General features: G+C 50.0%; 1 long non-coding RNA gene across 1 annotated transcript in view; it reads left to right on the plus strand.

Annotated features, from left to right (window-relative positions):
- Nucleotides 1-10,611: 10,611 nt before the first annotated feature.
- The window catches only part of LOC141569431 (uncharacterized), a 250,202-nt gene continuing 239,558 nt past the window's right edge, over nt 10,612-21,255 (plus strand). The window contains exon 1 of the long non-coding RNA XR_012493043.1: nt 10,612-10,631. This is a non-coding gene — a long non-coding RNA (uncharacterized LOC141569431). The remainder of the gene's footprint in view (nt 10,632-21,255) is intronic.

Raw genomic sequence — 21,255 nt, forward strand, 5'->3', positions numbered from 1 at the left:
ACCTGCCACACCCACAGCCCCTTCGGAAGGGCTCTTTACTCCGAGTCTCCCCACTTTGCACGTCAGGACCCGGATTCAGCAGGTTGGGCAGGAGTGGGCACCCACGCTGAGGACAGATGACTTCTGGGATGGTCAGGGGACATGGGGCGGCCCAGGGTGAGATCCAGCACAGAGGGATACTGGGCCAGCTGAGCGATTCGGGGCCTTTCTTCTAGCGGATTTGAATCTGAGATCCGGAGGAAGGATCAGTGTCCGCGTTGGGGGCAGGAGCAGCGAGATGCCGGAGGAAAGTTCTAAGGGGAAGCCTTGAGTCAATGTGCTTCGGTGAGTAGGAGCCATGCGTTAACAGGAACTGAGTCGGCAGAAACTCAGTGTCCGGTGGGGACAGCAGAGGAAGACCAAGGCCCAGGGGTGCCGAGTCACGTGCTGGGGGCGGGGCCCGGAGCACCGAGCCACCCTGTCCCAGGTGGGGGCACCTGCGGAGCTGCTGGCAGGCGACTGGTTCTTGCAGAGCCTGAAGCTGTTCCAGCCGCTGAGAGGAGGCCTGGTTGGCGGTGCTAACTTGGGTCTCCCCAGTCTTGTAATGAAACCTGAGACTGTTTCTCTTCCTCGCACCCTATGGGAACCTGACTGACAACGCCAGTCATGTCAAACTCCTCCAAGACTCAGTTACCTCACCTGTGAAATGGGCACAGCTGTTGCTTAGGGTTCTTCAGCATACCTTCCGTGGGGCGGTGACTTATGTGACACTTCTGGGCCTTCCCGTCATGGGACCTCACCCCTGGGGTGGCCGCGGAACTGGACTGGGCCAGTCAGACTCTATGGCGGGGATTTGCCTCTTGTATAGACACACCTGTGGGGACGGGGTTGGGACCCTCGCGAGCTCCTGCCTTCCCCTGGCTGGGATCTGAGCTGTCTTGGATCCTGTTTTCCCAGGTCTGCTTAGTCGGCTCTTCTGTTCTGGGAGTTTCCTCACTGCCTTGAGAGGTCCCCTGTTCTTGTTTAAGTAAAAGCGCTAGGTGGACACACCTCGCGGGGTTAGGAGTGACACAGTGACTCTGACCCCTGGCTCTGCCCTTCCCCTGCCCTCGCCTCTGCCTGACCCGTCTGCGGTACCAGCCTAACAGCTCTGGGCTCAGTGAACCTGAAGTAGCCCAATGTTTTCCTCCTTTGAAAGAAGATTCTAAGCCTAAACCCAGCCCCCATTGACCGGGGGTTTGCCAAAGCCTTGCCAAGCCGTCTTCACGCGTCAGTTTCTGAATAACGTGAGAATGTGGGATGGAAGTCAGAGAGGATGGAGGGTCCTGTCTGCAGTGCCGCAGGACTCCCTGTAGGTGGCAGCACATGACCACAAATGCCTGGGAATAACGGTCCCAGAGCTCCAGACCAGACTGGAGACAGGGCTTGGGAGACACCAGCCCTGGGGACCCCGGGGACGCGGGAGGGAGGAGGAAGAAAATGGGCGTGTTGCTGGCCTGGAGGCAGAAGCGATGGCTTGAGGTGTGGAGGGCAGTAGTGGTGTCCCAGTCCGTCCACCCATCCATCCATCACCAAATGTTTTGGGGACCTGCGCGGGGCTCTGGAGAAGCTGCAGACAAGACAGGCAGGCGCTGTCCTCGCCGGGCTGTGCCCTAACTTAGAGCCCTCCTCGGTTCCCAGCGTCATTACGTAGCACAATCTGGGCTTGCTTCCCCTCCTGCGAAAGGGGTAACAGACCGTGTAGCTCACAGGTCGGTGGTGGGTCTGAGGTGCTGGCCCCAGCCTGGGGGTCTCCCCCTTCCCTCGGCCCCACCACTCCCACCACAGCAACTGAGAACCCTGCTGAACCCGGTGGTCGCTGTCCCCGCCGTGTCGGGGCGGCTCCAGCCAGCCCTCCCCCAGGCCTGGGAGAACCATCAGGGACCTCAGAGGTTTGTGTTGGACTTTGAAGAGTTGTATCAATTCTAAGGTTTGGTGGAAAAGTGTTTCTAAGGAAACACTTTTATTCTGCTGATACACATCACATATGCTGCTATACAGGTGTTCATGGCCATACGGATACACACACTGCTGTATATCACACATGCTGGTTGACATGTGTGCGTCTGCATGCACATACATTGATGTATTCATGCAGACACACACAGGTATGTATCATAACCATGTACACACACTGATGTATTCTACAGAGGGCTCCAAAACATGTATACACATTTTAAGAAAGGAAAAAATCTATTAAAATTGTGATCCGATTAATGACTCTAGCATTCATTTGATGAACGCCGTCTTTTGAGCCAACGTCATACCACACACATTGCTACCGTAATTCAATTCAACTTCGAAAAGTAATAACATAGATAACGTCTCTTAAAATGTGTACATGTTTTTGGCACCCCTGGTATATGCTGATATACATAAACATCTATACACACACGTATATATACACGTGTCACATATATACCCATATATACTAATGCACGTGAGACTGACTGGGTCAATGTTTTATTGAGTGCCAAGGTTGCTTGTATCTTTGGAGCTGATTGTAAAGATCTTTGCACCTGTCTGGAGGGCCCCTGTTACTAGCATTTCTAATATTATTACCCTTTTTCTAATATAATTAGTCCCTGCCCCATCACTTCTTGATGTAAACCAGATGTCATCGGGGGACGTTTTGTGCCTTGTGAGCTCAATAAAACTTCCCTTCTTCTGCCCCTGCTTTTACCCCATTTCTGAGGAGGTCCCAAGGCCTCTCTCGGATTTCCACTCACTTCTGGCTTTTTCCTGCCTCTAGGGTTCTGTTTACTAGTGGGAGCCTCTGGGCTGCAGCGTATCACGTTCTTTGTTTTTTAACAGCAAAACAACCACAGAAAAGCACCCCCAGGATTCGCACTTGGCCTCTGCGTTGAGCAGATGCCAAGCAGGCTTCTGGGAGGCGTCCTGGGAGGGCTCACTTTCAGACTCTTGACTCCCCGCCTGCTCACGCTGGGCCCCGTGTCTCACCTCCTCCCTGTCAGCTGATTACCTGGGCACACCCTGTCCGTCTCTATCCGTATGCCAGCCAGGTCGGGGGATTCTGTGAAGCTGGGGTGCCAGTCGGCAGCAAGCCCCCTGGAAACTGACAGGGGTGATTAGATACACAGACTCTGAAGTCAAATGTTTGGGCTGTGAAAGTGGGAAAATGGGGAGGGAGGGAACATTTTGAGGGAGAAAGACAGAAGACTTGGCTTTGCCTGCTTTGTGATGCGAGTTAGATGGTATTCAGGGGAGAGGCCAGAGGACGCAGTACAGGTTCAGGAGGGGCCCTCCTGATCAGCGAGTCCCTGCAGCCTTGAGAAGGGATCCACCCTCCGAGCCCCGGGCCCTGGCACATGCCAGGCCTGCTCTCCTCTTCCTGCCTCTGCTTGGCCGGCTCCGAGCCTCCTGTGAAAGGCTTGTCGCATCTGCCTGGGCTGGATTAGGTGCCTTTGTTGACACACAGGAGCTCTAAGACCTCCTTTTCTTAGACGCCCGTGCTGCAGGCTGGCTTGAGGACCAAGCATCCCAGTGACTATATGGCTTTGCTTCTCAGTAGGTCGTGCGTTGGTGGCAGAGCCTGTTAGGAAGCCTCTTTCAACAAAGGCAGCGTAGGACCGAGAAAGACTGTTTACTTCCCCTCGTCTGGCATGTGAAACCTGGGAAATCTGACATGTTGTGATCTGACTTGGGGGCGCCAGGGAGTTTCCATGGCTGATTTGGAATATCAAATACGAAATCCAGTCGTGAATGCGGAGTAGTGGTGTCGCAGGGCAGGCTCAGAGAGGTGAAGTGACTTGCCAGAGGCCACACAGCTAAGTGGCTCAGAGCTGAGATTCGAGCCTGGGGGTCTGACCCGGTGCTGGGTTCCTTTGTGTACAGGGTTCATCGGACCCCACACGCTTGTTCTAGGAGAAGGGAGGTGTGGGGCTTGGTGCCACAGGGAGAGGAGCTTGTCGGGTGGCACTGTAAGCTGGTGCTGGATCCCATGGGGCCTTGAGGTGAAGAAGTGGGAAGGGACGTCCCCAAATTGAGATGCAAGCTCAAGGCCGGAGGAGGGAAGCCCCAAGGAGGGCCCTGTTCAGGGGACCCCTCCCTCTCCACCGGCCTGTATGATGACGTGGCAGGAGGGGTGGGCAGGAGAAGGGAAGGGGCGGGAAGGTCCAGATTTGGGTTAGAAGTGGGAAAGTAGCAGAAATTCCTATTTCACCTGAAAACCAGAAGGAGATACAGTGTTTTTTTCTTTTCAAAATAGAGAGAAATGCGACAGAATGTGCAAAGGAAGCAGTGGTCCGGAGTGGAGCCGGAAGTCACTGAATAAATGTGACATTTTCCAGAAAAAGGTCTTAAAATCCATTTGGAGTAGGTCAGAGCTCAAAGCTATTCACAATGGGGCGGGGGCGGGGGTGCTCCCCGAGGAGCCACCAGGGTACAGGCGGAAGAGATTAGATGCTGATGGATTAAACATAAAAAAGAAAAGAAAAGAAAAGCCAAACTGCAACACAATGAGAATGTCATTGCCAGCAGCATCGTCGCTGGCACCCTGGGCGGCACCAGCCCAGCGGCTAGAGCGATCTCCCATCTTGTAGGCCTCCAGGGACTTCCCATCTCCTTCAGAGTCAAAGCCGTGTTTTCTGAGCAGCTGAAGAGGCCCCACGCCCGCTGGCTCCTCCGTCCATCACCTCTCTGACCTCACCTGCTGTCTCCTGTCTCTCCCTGTCCCAGCTGCACTGGACCGGTGTCCTCCAACACGGCAGACCCCTCCTGCCCCAGGACGCTTGTGCTTGCTTTCTCCCTGGCCTGGAATGTTCTTCCCGTTCGGCCTCATGGCTTCCTCTCTCACATCCTTTGGCTTTTCTCAAAGGTCACCTTCTCAACAAGACTGCCCCTGAGGACACTATTTCAGTTGGTGGCATTCCTTCTCCCAGGAAGCCCTACTCGCTTCTTCATCTAAAATTCCGCCCCAGGATTTCTTGCCATCTTTGTTATATATATATATATATATATATATATATATATATATATATATATATATATATACATATACATATACATATATATATAATTTATTTATTTTAAGTGTGTTTTTCCAGGCCTCATCAGCTCCAAGTCAAGTGGTTGTTCCAATCTAGTTGTGGAGGGCGCAGCTCACAGTGGCCCATGTGGGGATCGAACCGGCAACCTTGTTGTTAAGAGCAGCTCGCTCTAACCACCTGAGCTGTCCGGCCGCCCCCTGTACTATATATTTTTGTTTCTTGTGTATCTCTCTCCACATGGATGTGAGCTCAGTGGGGGCAGGGCATTCTGGAACCGTGCCTGGCATGGAGCAGGCACTCAGAATTTGTTCTTGAATGAGGGAAGCGTGGATAAGGGTTCATGCCTGAGAGCTGTGGGCTGAAGCAGCGTGTCTAATGTGGCAGGTACTTGGGAGCTTGGATGTGAGGGGACTGGCTTTGTCTGGCCCCAGGACCCAGGCGAGGGCAGTCCACTGCTTGGGCAGTGGCTGGGACTAACACCTGGGGGCAGAGGGTTGGGACCCTTCACCTCAACCTAGTCCCATCCCTGTGGAAATCACCTGGGACTCACGGTTAACGTGGTGGGCAGACCTGCTTCTTTAATCACTAATGAAAATATCCTGACCCCTGTAAACTAACAGCTCACAATTTATTCAGTGGGAAGAAAGAGGTATATGCGGGAAGAAGGAGGCGTCTTTATAGGGGGCAGCGTGTCCAGGCGTTCAAGTTGAGTTGCTCAGAGTAATTGGTTCATGTCAAGGGAATTTAGATCCAATCAGGAGCTGTCTATGCAACTTCCCACTAATTGTCACCGGTGCCATGTGGGATAATGAGTTTCGGGACACGAGGGGCCCAGATGTGGTGAGCCAGGAGAATCATTTTGGTCTTTGATCTGAGATAATGCTGAATCTCAGGTCCTTCCTTCTGGATGGAAGGCTTCTTCTTTAGCCAGACGTTTATTGGTCCAGGAGGTGTTGGACCAGGGAAAATGTGGAGGGATGCAGACTTGGGATGAGGCCACCAGGCCTGGACCCCAGGGGGCTCCGTGCTGCCTAGTGGAAGGGACATATTCTTGGACTCCTGATTCCGCACATAGAATCTGTCACCACGTCCGTCAATTCTGCCTCCAAGCATCTCTTGGCTCTGTCCTCTTTTCTCTGCCTCCACTGCCACTGTCACCTCTTGCCTGGTCACTACAGTGGCTGCTCTGCTGGACTCTCTGCTTCCTCTTATTCCCCACCTGCACCCCGCACCCAGGAGGGTACACGGCAATGTCGACAGTCCCCTGCTCTACACACTTCAGTGGCTTCTGTGGCCTGAGGGTCAAGACCAACTCCTTGCCAGGGCCTGAGAGCCCCACACCATCTGGCCCCTGCCCACCTCTCAGCCTAGTCTTTCATCGCTTTCCCAGCCTAACTCAGCGGCCAGTTTTCTGTGGCCATGCCCTCACTTTTCACCAGAGGACTTTGCCCATGTTTCTCCTGAGCGACCTTTAAGTATCACTCAGGCATCGCTTTTTCCAGGAAGCCCGGTCTGACATCACGCTGTCAAATGGGGTGCACACCCCCGTTTTCTGGTCAGTGCCCAGTCATCTCTCAAGGTGGCTGCGCTGATTTGCACCCACCAGTGGCGTGTGCGTGAATGATGACAGCTTCGCATTTTGCATGAAGGAATGGACCCAAGTCACTGCAGCTTGGTGAGCCAGAGCCCTGGTCCCCCTGCAAACGCCTCTGAGTGGCCCTTCCCTGGGCTACAGGCCACAAGCTCCGGGGCTACGACAGGTTGGAAATGCTTTGTGTCCCTAGATGGCAGTGTGGCCCAGCCGTAAAGGCGCTCGAAAGCCTGGATTCCAGCTCAGACCCAGACTCTGCCTCCCTGCGTGTCTACCAGGCCAGTTCCCACGCTGGGCCTTGGTGTCCCCACCCTTGAAGGGAGGAGAGTTGCTAACCTCACCTGCAGGCTAAGGCACGAGTTATGTCCAGCCAGGTGGTCAGAGCGCAGGCCCCGAAGCCTGGTTCTCTGCCTTTTCCATGCCTGAGCCCCTTCTCAGAGTTGTTTTTAGGTAGACTGTGTTTCCCCAAAAGTAAGACCTAGCCAGACCATCAGCTCTAATGCGTCTTCTGGAGCAAACATAAATATAAGACTTGGTTTTATTTTACTATAATATAAGGCCGGGCCTTATATGATATAAGACTGTGTCTTATATTAATTTTTGCTCCAAAAGATGCATTAGAGCTGATTGTCCAACATATATATATACTGTGTATATACATATATATACTATATATTGCAGACAAAAAAATGCATACACATTTTAAGAAAGGAAAAAACTGTATTAACATTGTAATAATATATACTGATAATCAAAGATGAATACAAGTCGTGTATACATTTTGGGGGCACCCTCTATATATACACAAATATTCAGCTTTATTGAGGTATAATTGACAAATAGAACTGTAAGATATTTAAAGTGTACAATGTGAAGATGTGACATACTCATATGTATACATTCTGAAAGAAGTCTCCCCTTCCCATCAAGTTAATTAACACCCCCGCCACCTCACATATTGACCTTTTTTTTTTTTTAGTGAGAACATTTAAGTTCTACTCGCTTAGCACATTTCAATTCTGCAATACCGTGTTATCAACTGTCGTCACCATGGTTTACATTAGACTCTCAGACTTTATTGATCATGTAACTGGAAGTTTGTACCGTTTTACTGACCTCTCCTTATCCGCACCCCCACCCCCAAGTCCCTGGCAACCACTTTCTACTTTGTTTCTATGAGTTGGACTTATTTATTTGTTCATTTAGATTCTGTATATAAATGATACAGTGCGGTATTGGATCTTTCTCTGGCTTATTTCAGGCAACTAATTATGTTGAAACACAGTGGGCAAAATATTACAAAGGCAAATTGTGATACAGCAACACATGTGCTTCTTTATTCACACAGCACAGACCAAGATCTGGTGGTGGGGCGGTACATTATTACGATTGTAATTTACAGGCAGTGATGAGTGTAAATGATATTCCAGGATATCTGCAATAGAGGTAATGGGACATGAAAATGTCTTTGATTCCAATTGGGGACAAAGTCTCGGGGGCTGCTGACAAGACTGCAGTTTGCTTCCTACATTCACAATGGAAGGAAATGCTACATTTCAGTTAGATGTCAGGATAATTAAGAATTTGTTTTCCCATCCAAGTTCACCGGTCCTAGGTTACAAGCTCATGGACCTCAGGCTAAGAACCCTTGCTGAACTTAGACTTGAGTTTCAGTCCCCGTTCTACAGCTTCCTGTGCAGGCACATTTGGGTGAACTGCTCCCCCCCCCCCGTGAGCCTCAGTTTCCTCATCTATAAAATGGGTATAAGACTAGTGAGCTCAAAGACCTGCCGGGAGGACTAACTGCGATAAACCAAATTTAGCACAATTTGTTTGTTTATTTAAAATGTTATTTTGTTAAGAACATTTAACGTGAGGTTTACCCTCTGAACAAACAAGACAACAAATTTTGTCCAGGATGTGGAAAAACTGGAACCCATGCACGCTGCTGGTAAGAATGCAAACTGGTGTAGCCACTGTGGAAAACAGATCGGAGGTGCCTCAAAAAATTACAAAGCTAACATATGATCCAGCAATCCCATTTGGAGGTATTTTTCCCAAAGAATCAAAATCAGGAATTCAAGGAGAGTTTGCACCCCCCGTCCATTGCAGCACTATTCACAATAGCCAAGGCATGGAAACAACCTGAACACTTATCGACAGGTGAAGGGATAAAGAAAATGTGGTCTCTACATGCGGTGGAATACTACCCGGCCTGAAAGAAGAGGAAATTCTGCAACTCGCCACAACACAGACAGACCTTCTCGACATTTATTGAGATCTTTATGTCTGTGTGTTTCAGGCGCTGGGGACCCTGTACTGAATGAGGGAGGCAAACTCCTGGCCTCCTGGAGTTCACCATCCAGGGCAGTGACAGGGAGGCCAAGAAATGGGTGTGTTTCGGGTACTTTTAAGGGCTGAGAAGAAAATGGAACAGGAGCTATGACAGAGCAAACCTGGTGCCGGGGCCATGAGATCTGGTAACGGGATTGTAGCACACAGAACAATTAATTAAGGATCGGAGCAGAGGGTGTGTTTGAAGTACTTGGCTCACTGCCTGGCAGTCCGCAGAGGCTCACTGTGGGTTTGCCGTGGTGACGGGTGACGCCACCACCTCCCGCGTGAGGCCGGCAGTTCCCTGGGGGCACAGCCATCCTCCCAGCTCGCGGGGCTGGTGCTGCCTGAGTCCTGGGTGACGGGAGCAGGTGACGGGAAAGCAGCGGCCCAGTCAGAACCGGATCTGATGAAAGGAGGTGATGAGCAGGGAGAGCCAAGCCATCAGTACGTCTCGCAGATCAGTGGAGGGTGCTTGCAACCTGGCAGCACGGGGCTTTTTAATTAAACCTGTAACTGCAAGGAAAGGTAACTACCTTGTTTCTGCAGCTTGCGTTTCTGTCTGCCTGCCAGGAACCGAACACATCGATGCACTTGCAGAGGTTCCAGGAACTTGATGAGGTGGCCTCGGGTTTTGGGGAGGGCCACACCCTGCTAGGATGAACGCCCGGAAGGCCAGGGGGTCAGGTACCAATCCTGGAGGCTCAGGTGTTGTCTTGGGCGTCTAAACACCCACAGTAGGTGTGATTATCAGTTGCACTTGTGGGAAGGTGATGGCCCTTCTCAGTGTTTTCTCTCCCGAAGCATGGAGTCTGCCCAAAGACGTCAACGTTACTTTAAAAAAAGACTTCCTTTTATTATAAAATAGAGCTATGCCAGTTAAGCTGTGGTCGTGTCACCCGCTGGGACTGTTGGAAATGGAGGAAACCTCCTGGGTTAGAATCTGCGTTTTAGCCAGGTCCCCAGGAAATTCACATGCACGTGAAAGCGTGAGAAGCCCTGAAACATGAGACCTGGAAGACACACCAGCCCATCGCCATGGGGAGGATCTTAATTTAAATCCTGAAAAAAAAAAAAGTTTGAAAAAAAGCATGACATTCATGAGACACTTGGAACACTTTGGATAGTGGAGGACAATAAGCAACGCTTAACTTGTTAGGAGTGGTTGTATTAAAAGAGCTCTTTTAGCGTTAACACGTGGTCATACTTACAGATGAAATGATTTCTCGTCTGGCTTTTGTTGGGAAACACTGACCCCGGTGGAGCCGCTGTTGGTGGGGCGGTCGTTGGTGGTTTGGCCCCACTGGGTGGTGTCGCGGCCCCTGAAGCTACACATCACTGGTTGGTTAACCAGGTGCGTGTTTAAAACCCCCCCCCATGATAAAAAGTTAAGACGGTGAAATGCAGTACCCGTGTAGAAAACGCTTAAAACGCCAAGGTGTGGTGAATGACTAATTACTCAAGCGAATCTCCAGGCGTCAGTCACTAGCTCCTCGCCAGCCCGCCCCTTCCCGCGGAACCCCTCCCCCAAGGTAACCCTTCTCGCCCACAGCGCTGGTCCTCCTTGGGAGCACCTGGGGGGCTTTATAAACGAGTGGGGCCGAGCCGTCCAGGCCTATGAGACGCCGCCGCTGGGGGGAGCGTCCCAGAGCAGAAGCAGCCAGCTCTTCGCACTGCAGGTAAGGCTGTCTCTGCGCTGGACTTTTTCAGTGAGTTGACCGCTCTGTTGCATCAAACGTGCCGTCTCGCTGACTGTTTCTCTCGGAGGCCTGGGGTGCTGGGTCGTTTCGTAAACACAGGTTACGCGTGGCAGTGGACAGTGCAACCCTTTTTACAAAATAGTTACCACCTCCTGGGTGCTTTCGACATGTCTGGCCCGCACTCCGTCCTTTATGTGCACTTATTACCTCTAACCCCCCACCTGTGGGGTCCGCCTCACTTTCCCCATTTCATGGATGAAGAAACAGGCCAGGGAGACTCCGTGGCTGGCCCACGGTCACCTGGTTAGGAAAGCGCAGCGTGTGTGACTCAGTGCCCTTCACCCTCACGTCATGCTGCTCGTGGAGGGTGTAGAGGGAAGAGTTTTGGGCCGTCGGATACCCCAGGAGAAGGAAAGGGAACTCAGGTTATGTGCTGTTGGTGAACATCACTTGGAGCCGATTCCGTGTAAGTGAAATGGGGACATGGCTCCTTTGTGTTCTCAGCTCAGCCTCTTACTCATCTCACAGTGGTCAGTCGTCACAGGACAGGGAGGCAGGAAACGCCCGCAGTTCAGGTGACCTCTGGCTGCAGCCGAGCTAGTCACGCCCTCCTCCAGCCTCACTGAGCGCCTGTCCAGGCCTCAGAGCAGTGGGCATCAGCCGTCACTCATGGCGCAAGGCATCCCACCCGCCCTCGTAAGGACAGGCTCTGTTTCATCTCTGTTCAGCGTCTGCGGAACCCAGCCCAGGAGGTGGCACATGTCTGCTATTGGAATGACAGATTGGAATGACAGGAAGGGGCCTTGCTCAACCAGCAACGCCTGGAGCCAAGCATGCAATGTAGTGATAGAATCCCCAGTGGGCAGGGAGGTGTCACAGGCAAGCGTAGGACAGTGGCTAGGAAGGGATCTCTCTGTGCAGACTGCCGGGGTTCGAGTCCCAGCTCTGCCCCTTCAGAGCTGGGCAGCCTGGGGCCACGTATCCCACCTCTGTGGGCCTCCTGTCCATCACCTGGTTGTCAGGGTAACAGCAGTACTTACAGGGTTATGGTGAGGAAGGAATGGGTTCATACCTGAGAGGCAATTAGATGCCTGGCAGTGCCATTTGCAGAGCTGGAGGCAAAAGGAAAACCTGGTACTACTGGCCCCGGCTTCTTATTTAAAACTTGGATTTTTTTTGTTCATCATAGATGTTTTTGCATTTATTTTGATTTTTTTTTTTTGAGAATGTTGCACCCGAGTGTTCTTTATCTTGAGGACTGGGGTGCCCCCTTAACCTTTGCGCCAAAGGAGAGAGCCTCCCCTGCCTCCCCTTCCTCCTGGCCCCGACACGTAGCAGGCAGCACCCTGCTTTCACTGGTCTGGAGGGGACTCAGTGTTGTTACTTTGGAAACATGTATTTGTGTGTGCTCTGGTCCTGGGGAGGAGAGGCGCAGCCTCAGCCCTGCCCCCTGAGGACTGGACAGTGAGGGGTAACAATCCCCACTCAGTGAGCGCTTACTATATGCCAGGCGTAGTGCCAATGATGCTTCTTTACTGGGCCTTACAGCAACCTCTGGGGCAGCGGGATCGTTATATCCATTTTACAGACAAAGACACTGCCCTCAGAGCCATTCAACAACCTGGCCGAGAGCAGGAGGTTAAGAGGAGGGAGCCTGGTCTCTCAGACTTGAGCGTCCAAGCTCTTTCTGCCATGACCGTCGGGTGAGGCGGGAGCGTCCACCCACCTTCCACCACGGCATCTTGGAAGCTGAGGCAATCAGCTGGATTTTTCCTGGGAGTTCAATCGCACGGTTTCTCTCGTTAATCATGTCTCAGGAAGCTCGAGTCTAGACTGGAGAGGCCCGTGGGAGGTGGCCCTTCCCCCTGAGAGTGGGTTTGAGACGCCATCTGCCGTCACCTGTTCCCTGTGGGGAGAAAAACACTGTTGAAAAATCTCTGAGACAAGGCTCTGGCCGTTTCAACAGGCTGGTGAGGCAGCTCCAGAACCTTCTGGCAAAGGGACGGGAGGGAAGGAGAGGGCGAAGGGGAGAGAGGGGCAGGGGGAGGAAGGGAGGAAGAGAAGCCCGACTGGGACATAGGCAGGTGTGGGGGCAGAGCCCCAGAAAGCAGTTTCCAGGCTCTCGGCCTCACATAGACAGGTGCTGGCTCAGGTAGTAAATGGCCATCAACTGTGATTGCATGGCCATCAGCTGTGGCTAGTTGGCCGTCAGCTGTAACCAGTGAGCCATTGGCCACTAATATAACTGCTGTGGTTACGCTAGGAGAAGGAGAAGAGAAGAATGGGGGCTGGCAAGGAGATGGCGGCTGGGCTGGCAAGCGTGGATGGCGGTTTGCGGACAGTGTGGATCCAGCCTCCAGTGAGAGTATAGTGCCGCCAGAGAGAATATAGTGGTATGACTCCCCTACCTATGGCTCCGTGGGTGTTCCTTTTTGGCCTCACCATATCCTGCGTTCTTGTGTGCGGAGCGGGAGCAGAGACCCTGCAGGCCTCCCCGCACGACAAATGGCGCAGCGAGCAGGGTCTCCCGCATGACAGCAGGGAAGAGGGGCCGAGGGAAAAGGGCCCCCAGGCACCTCCCTAGGGGACTGAAGCTGTGCCCCAAGGCTTTCTAGTCACAGCCATCCTCCCACGCCAGCAAGGAGACTGGCTTCTGCCCTCAGCCTGGGAGAGGCGTTGGCGGGGGGGCGCTGGGCCAGGTGGAGGTGGCAGCTCCCATGGTGAAGGCTGGCTGGGACATTTGAGATGGCACCTCTGAAGTTCAGGGCTGGCACAAGTAGGTGTTCCATACGTGTCAGTTCAGCCCCCTTCTTTCTAACCAGGGGCTCCTCCCTGGGAAAGGCAAGAAATTGCTCCAGATAACGATAGCTACAATTTATAAAGTCTTGGCAATGTACCAGTTACTTTTCACCCATGACTTCATTTAACCCACGAAAATAGCTGCTGTTACCACCGCCTGTTCTGTAGACGATAGAGGAAAGTTCAGAGAGCTTAAATAACATGCACAGGGGCACACAACCTGCGACCGTTTGCACTGGGAACCCCGGCCAAAGACAGGCATGCCCAGCGCAATGCAGGGGGCGAAGTTTCAATTTTACGTAACTTTTACTAGTTTACATTTAATCTAGAAACCAAAGCAGTAAAGTGTTTTTCTGTGAAACCAGCTTGATTGTTTCAGTGGGATTCCATTGCCCTTAACTGTTGAAAATACAATGTCCAAATTAAACTTATAAAATACATAGGGGCGTTTGAAGTCTTAGGACATAGAAAAATGAAAGTAAAATATTTCAATTTTTTTCATATTGATTATGTGCTGAAATGCTGTCTTGGCTATGTTACAGCCAAATAAAACATACTATTAAAATTATTTCCATCTTTTAATAACACCTTTGTTTTTCGATTTTTAAATTAAACGTGTTGGGATAACATTGGTTAATAACATACAAATTTCAGGTTTACAGCTTTATAATATGACATCTGTATACTTTATTGTGTGCTTACCACCTGAAGTCTAGTCTCCTTCTGTCACCATGTCACCATATATTTGACCCCCTGTCCCCTCTTCGTCCTCCTGCCACCTCCCCTCTCCTCTGCTAACCATCATTCTGTTGTCTGTATATATGGGCTTGCTTTTGTTTGCTGCTTTCAGTTTTATATCCCACATACAAATGCAATCATGTTTCTGGACTTTTTCTGTCTGACTTCTTTTGCTCAGCTTGCTAATCTCAAGATCCACCCACGTTGTCGCAAATGGCAGCATTTCATCTTTTTATGGCTGAGTAATATTTCATTGTATATATGTACCACGTCTTCTTTGTTCTGTCATCTGTCCAAGGACTCCTGGGTTGTTTCCATATCTCGGTCACCGTGAATAATGCTGCAGTGAACATAGGGGTACATATATCTTTATGTGTAAGTGTTCTCAAATTTTTTTGGTACATACCCAGAAGTGGGATTGCTGGGTCATAAGGTAGTTCTATTTTTCGTTTTTTGAGGAACCGCCGTACTGCCTTCCATAGCGGCTGCACCAGTCTGCAATCCCACCAGCAGTGTGTGAGTGTTCCTTTTCCCCACATCCTTGCCAACACTTGTTATTGCTTGTCTCATGGAAAATAACCTTTCTAATGACTGTGCAGTGATAATCTCGTGGTTTTGATTTGCATTTAGAGCTAGTGATATTGAGCATTTTTTTCATGTATCCTTTGGCCATCTGCATATCGTCCTTGGAAAAGTGTCCATTCAGGCTCCCTGTCCTTTTTTAATTGGACTGTTTATTTTTGTTGTTGTTGGGTTATATGAGTTCTTTATACATTTTGGATATTAGCCCCTTATTTGAGGTATCATTTGTAAGTATTTTCTCCTATTGGGTTGGTTCCTTTTTTCTTTTGTTGATGTTTCTTTTGCTGTGCAGAAGCTTTTTAGTTTGATATAGTCCCATGTATTTATTTTTGCTTTTACTTCCCTTGCCTTTGGGGCCAAGTTCACAAAGACTCCTCTGAGACCCCGTCCATAAGTTGAGTGCCTATGTTTTCTTTTACGCTATTTTATTTCAACGATGCTTTTTAAGTGTGGCTACTAGAAATTTGAAAAAGGACATAACTGGTTTTCAATATGATTTTATTGGACAGCACTGAGCTAGAAGAGGAACCAGGGAAGGGAGCCGGAGTCTGCAGCTCAGGATTTTGACCACTACTTTTTCTCATCTGCCCCTTGAGTGTAGAGTTGCGTCATGTACCCTGTGGGAGGGTACAGGATGGAGCAAACTGGGGACTCCCCTAGAATATCAGACTCGTCTTTCTCCAGTGCCTGGTATCTTCTCCAAAACCTTCTTCTACCCAGAGTGGCCCCTTAGATGTAGTGACCTTGCAGCAACCTCAGCTACCAAGAGTTTTCTATTTGACAGGAGAGCAGATGGTTCCTTCGTTCTCATTCCTCCGTCCATTTGTTCAGTGAAGGCTTATCGAATTCCTGTTGTGTGCCCGGCACTGTTCTAGGTACTGGGGATACAATGTGAACACAGCAGACAACTACTATCCTTGTGGAGTTTATGTTCTACTAGGGAGGCAAAAAGAAAAATACATCCAATTCTAGGAACTTAGTAACGAATGCCAAGAAGAAACAAAGAAAGAAGCAGGTAGATGGGAGGTGTCTGCGACAATAGTCATTTCTTATGGCTGCTGTAACAAATTACTGCAAATGTAGCGGCTTGAAACCATCCATATTTATTATCTTACACTCTGGAAGCCATAAGCCGAAGGTGAGTCTGCAGGGCGGCTTCCTCCTGGACGCTCCCAGGGAGAATCCTCGCCTTGTCAGCCTCTAAAGGCCGTCAGCATCCATGTCTCTGACTCCGACCTTCCTGCCTCCCTCTTGCATGGTCCCCTGTGATTCAATGGATCCCACGCAGACAGTCCCCTCATCTCAGAATCTAATTTAATCACACCTGCAACACTTTGCAACCTCCCTCTGGTGACGTGAGGTAACATGTTCATAGGTTCTGGGGATTAGGACGTGGGCATCTTTATGGTGGTGGGAGGGCTCATTGTTCTGAAATTTTAGATAAGGTGGCCAGGGAAGGACTCATTGAGATGACGGTTCAGTAAAGACCTGAAGGAAGTGAGGGAGGTTGGCATGCAGATACTTGGGAAGGAGTCTTCCAGGCAGAGGAAAATGCATGTGCAAAGGTCCTGAGGTAGAAGTGTGGCTGGCATGTTTGACAGAGAAGCCAGAATGTCTGGAGCAGAGAGACCCAGGGGCAGAGTGGTAGGAACTGAGGTCAGAGGGGTAATATGGGGGAGGCAGATCATGGTGAGCCTTGGAGGTGATTTTAAGAAATGTATCTATACTCTGAGTGAGATGGGAAACCTTTAGGAGCCTCCTCTAAATGTATATTCAATAATTAGCTATGAAAAAAAACCCTAAAGCCCAGTGAAAAGAGAAATACAAAATGGGGTGTGGAAACGTAAAGAGGGAGTAAGGAAATATGAAAGGGACATAATTGAATGCAGGGACCAGAAAATGGAAAGAATTAAGCCTTTAATGTATGAGACAACCTCAAAGAAATCAGTAAGACAAATCCTGAGACTGGGTAGAAAAACAAGCAAAGGGGTGTGAAGAAACAACTGGAAAAGATTAAATGCAATTAGCTAAGCACATGGGGAAATGATCAGCCTGACTAGTAATCAAAGAAATGCAAATTAAAGCAAGAAACAGCTACATTTCCACCTAGTAAGGATTTAACTATGGAGATGCTGGCCCGGCCATGGGGGAGTGAGTAGCCTCAGGAACCTTGGGCACAGTGGGAACTGGGGCTTTGACCCTTTTGGAAAACAGTGTGACACTGGGTATCAAAACTGTAAACACGGCATTCTCATTGGCCCAATAAGTCCCTTTCTGGTAACCTAGTGCGAGGATGTGGGGGCAGAGCCCCAGAAAGAAGTTTCCAGGCTCTCGGCCTCACAAAGACAGGTGCTGGCTCAGGTAGTAAATGGCCATCAACTGTGATTGCATGGCCATCAGCTTTGGCTAGTTGGCCGTCAGCTGTAACCAGTGAGCCATTGGCCACTAATATACCTGCTGTGGCTACGCTAGCAGGGAGAGAAGGAGAAGAGAGAAAAGAATGGGGGCTAGCAAGAAGATGGCAGCTGGGCAAGTGTGGATGGCGGTTTGCGGACAGTGTGGATCCAGCCTCCAGTGAGAGTATAGTGCCGCCAGAGAGAATAAAGTGGTATGACTCCCCTACCTATGGCTCCGTGGGTGTTCCTTTTTGGCCTCACCATGTCCTGCGTTATGTGGGGAGCGGGAGCAGAGACCCCGCCGGGTCTCCCGCATGGCGGATGGCGCAGCGAGCAGGGTCTCCCACATGACAGAGGACATAATTCTACGTCTGGGGAAAGCTTTGTTCACTGCAGCCAAAGGGAGACAACTAAATTGTAAACAACAGATTAGAGGCCAGGACGGTCATTCCTCTGACATTGTCGTCCAAAACATTAAGTAAATGCCAGTTGTGTGCCAGGTACTGTTCTGGGTTCACAGCCGTGAACAAAACACCCCGCACTCCCTGTCCTCGTGGGACCCATATTCTGGTGAAGGAGAAAGAAAACAGAAAAGCAAAGATGTGAACATGTCATATGATGAAGAGGAACAAAGCAGGACTGTGTGGTCGGGGGAGCCCCAGGGGGAATAGCTGTCCCAGTCTGCTGGGCACCGAGGGGCTTCACAGCACAGGGACTCCAGGGTCGGAGCTGGGACCGTCCTGGGCAAACTGGGATGAGGAGGTGAGGTCAGGGCCTCTGTAAGAAGGTGGCGTTTGGTTAGGGATTGAATGACGCGACAGCGTGAGCAGAGTACCTTTCCAGGCCGAGAGAACAGTGTGTGCAAAGGCTCTGAGGCAGGAGGTTCTCGGGAGCAGTGAAGGTCCCCAAGATCAGAGTGTCTGAAGCACAGCACCAGAGGGGTGGGGTTCAGAGGGGGAGGACCTGGCCTCTGACCCTTGCAGGAAATGTAAGAACTTTGGATTTCATCTAAGCCCAGAGCAAGTCTTTAGAGGGTTTAAGCAGGGAAATGAAATGATATAATTTATGATTTTAGAAAGACTACTCTGGCCTCGGCATAGCACATCCAGCAGATAATTCTAGCCCAAATTTGATTTTTGGGGGAGGTCTTCGTTGCATTTGTTTTTCACCACTTACAACTTACGACAAATGCTATTGGTTTGCCATTTGCAGGAGTTTGCAGAGCTTCCAATTTCAATAAATGTGTTTAATTTTTTAGAAGCGAGAGCCGCTTTAACATAAATCTATGAAGGAAATAATTGTACAGGTGGAACACAGACATGGAATGACTAGAGACGGTGGTGACATCTTGAGTTTCGGAAATGCTGGCCTATATCTTGATGCCCTTGAATCCTGCCATCTTGGCATCTGGTCACCGGGCCCTTTATAAAACCAGGGCGTCCCCACCATCTCTGGGCCATGGTGAGTAGCCCACTGTACTCCGGCATCTCCCTTTTTCTGCAGTTCATGCCTTTATTGATTCAACCCATATTTACTGAGCACTTACTAGGTTCTGGGGCAGAGTCTCAACCTTGGTGCACAGCATCCCATGGAAGCATTTTACAAATGATAATGGTTCCTGCAACCAAACTTCCCAGCCATTTACTTAGTGAAAAACAGAATAAATGCATATGTGTGTCCGTGATAATGTTCTCTTGTACTCGCTATGTGAATGTGCTCCCATGAGCAGGAGAGAAAGAAAGATGGGATTGCTATGCCAGAAATTCTAACCTGCCCTCCCCCACTGTACACCCGAAGTGGGGGCTGCACATGTGAATGCGCCCTGTCACATGTGTCCTATTGGAGAAAGCAAAGGTTGAGAACTAGTACAGACTATGGGACATCACCGTAAACAGAAGGTAAAGTCCAGTTTGGGTGAAGCAACGAAAGAGAATTTTCTTTGCCTCTTGTTACCAAGCTTTCCTTACATCGGAGACTGCTCACTCAGATTCCTGTACATGAGTGAAGTGGGCCAGGTGTGAGGCATTGGGGCGGTGGGGGGGGGCTGTGGTAAACTAGAGAGCTCAGGCCCCATCTGAACTGTTCTCAAGAAGAACCTGACCCAGCCAAAGCCAATGCCGCTGTGCGCTGAATTTGATCTGTGACCCTCCCGTTTGAAGCCTCTGCCTTGTGTGCACAACTGTCGATGGTAATTGGTAATTCCTGATATTCTGGGTTTGCACAAGCCAGGAAGTTGATGTAATTAAAAGAAAACAAAAATAGTTGGGCTGATCTCCCCCCCCCCTTACTAATTTAAGCGTATTTCACCAAACTAAAAGATCCAACTGGCTGATTTTTGGTTTTGTACACAGCTTTGGTGTTGGCTTATCTGAGATGTTCAGGATGTGGACGTGGGCTGGGATCTTGGGCAAGTGATGCAGTCGCTCTGTGACTCAGTTTCCCCCTCTGTAAGATGGGGATAATAATATCACTCCCCTCACGGGCTTTAATACATGGAAGGAGCTTAGAATAGCGCTGGGAAGGTGTTACGGCTGTGTGATGTGGATATTATTCTGGGGCTGGGTGAGGCTTTTCTCTGTGACTTATTTCATGTAAGCCCAAAACTTCATAATCGGCCTAACACCCAAATAAGAATGAGTTTTTCTTATCCTGGTGATATAATCACATACAGCAATGCCACTTACATAAGCTTCCTTACCTCCTTGTGAAATCCACCACCCTCTGCTCCACTTCCTGCCGTTAAAGAATTTTTTCTCCCAGGGGGTAAAAGACACCCAACTTTCTGTTAATTATCACTTTAAAGCAGGGACCTATGGGGGTGCTAGAAAAGGTGCATTTGGCAGTCTCTTGATTTGGGGAGGGTGGGGTAAAGTCTTTACTCTGGAAGCAGTGAGTCAGGCCTGGAGACCTCAGAGGGAGCAGCGGAAGGAATCATGGAGCAAAGGGAAAACTATGGCCTCCCTGGAGTAGACAGGCTCGGCCCACGCCTCAGAGGAGACGTGTCCACGAGACAGCCCACTGCAGACAAACACTGATCTGTTGTTTCCTTTGTGTTTTGTTTTTAAATCTCAAGCCTGTTGTACATGTAATACAGGCTCATTGTGGAACACGTAGACAGTCGAGAACAGAAGTGTGAAAGTCAGGACTGCACGTGTCAGAACTCAGTCTAACACAGTCAAGGGACTATGTAGGCTCAGACAGGTACATTCCATGCGGGGATCAGGCACGGCTGTATCCAGGGCTCTGATAGGCTGCCATCTTGCTCTCTCTCCATTTCTCCAGTGGTCCTTCTCCAGATGGGGGAAAGGTGGGTACTATAGCTCCAGACTAATCCCTATCAAGTGAATGACCCTACTAGGAAGGAAAAGTCTTTTCTCAATGGTCAGGTGGAACAGTCTCAGGGAGGGACTTGATTGGCTGGGTGTGTATCACATGTGCACCCTTGAACCAATCCCTGTGGTTACGAATGAAATGCTGTGATTGGTCAGGTGAGTGAGCAGGTTTCCCACAGGAACAAGGGTTTCTGTTCGAGAAGAAAGAGGAGAAGGAAATGCATTGATGAAATCGATGGGTGTCACTGTAAGAAGCAGACACACATTTCCAGTACTCCCACCACCCAGACTTAAGGGCTGCTGGATTCGTCGTGTAGCTCCTTCCAGAATTCCCCATCCCTCCCTTATCTCATCTGATCCTCCCCCAAACTCCAGGAGGTAGATCCATTTTGTACATGAAGCTTAGAGATTGCATGGCTGGTAAATGGCAGGCAGAGCTAACACTCAGGTCCTGTTCACCGCTCCTATACGCCACACGTCTATGAGTGTTAGTTTCCTCATTGATTCGTTCACCAGATACTTACCGAGCACCTACTCGGTGCTGATGTGGGCAAACAAGACAGATGGAATCCCTGCTATCGTGCTGTTTGCAATCTCCTGTTATTCTAATCTGTAAAAGAAGATGATACTGTCCCTCTCTCAGCGTTGCTGTATGGATTAGGGAAGTGTGTGCCTGGTACATAGTAGGTGCTCAATAAATGTTGGCTTCTGATCGCCTTTACTCCCAAGGGCCGGTAACTTTCTATTCACATACGC

This window comes from Rhinolophus sinicus, linkage group LG18 (genome assembly GCF_036562045.2).
Source record: "Rhinolophus sinicus isolate RSC01 linkage group LG18, ASM3656204v1, whole genome shotgun sequence".
Taxonomy (NCBI): domain Eukaryota; kingdom Metazoa; phylum Chordata; class Mammalia; order Chiroptera; family Rhinolophidae; genus Rhinolophus; species Rhinolophus sinicus.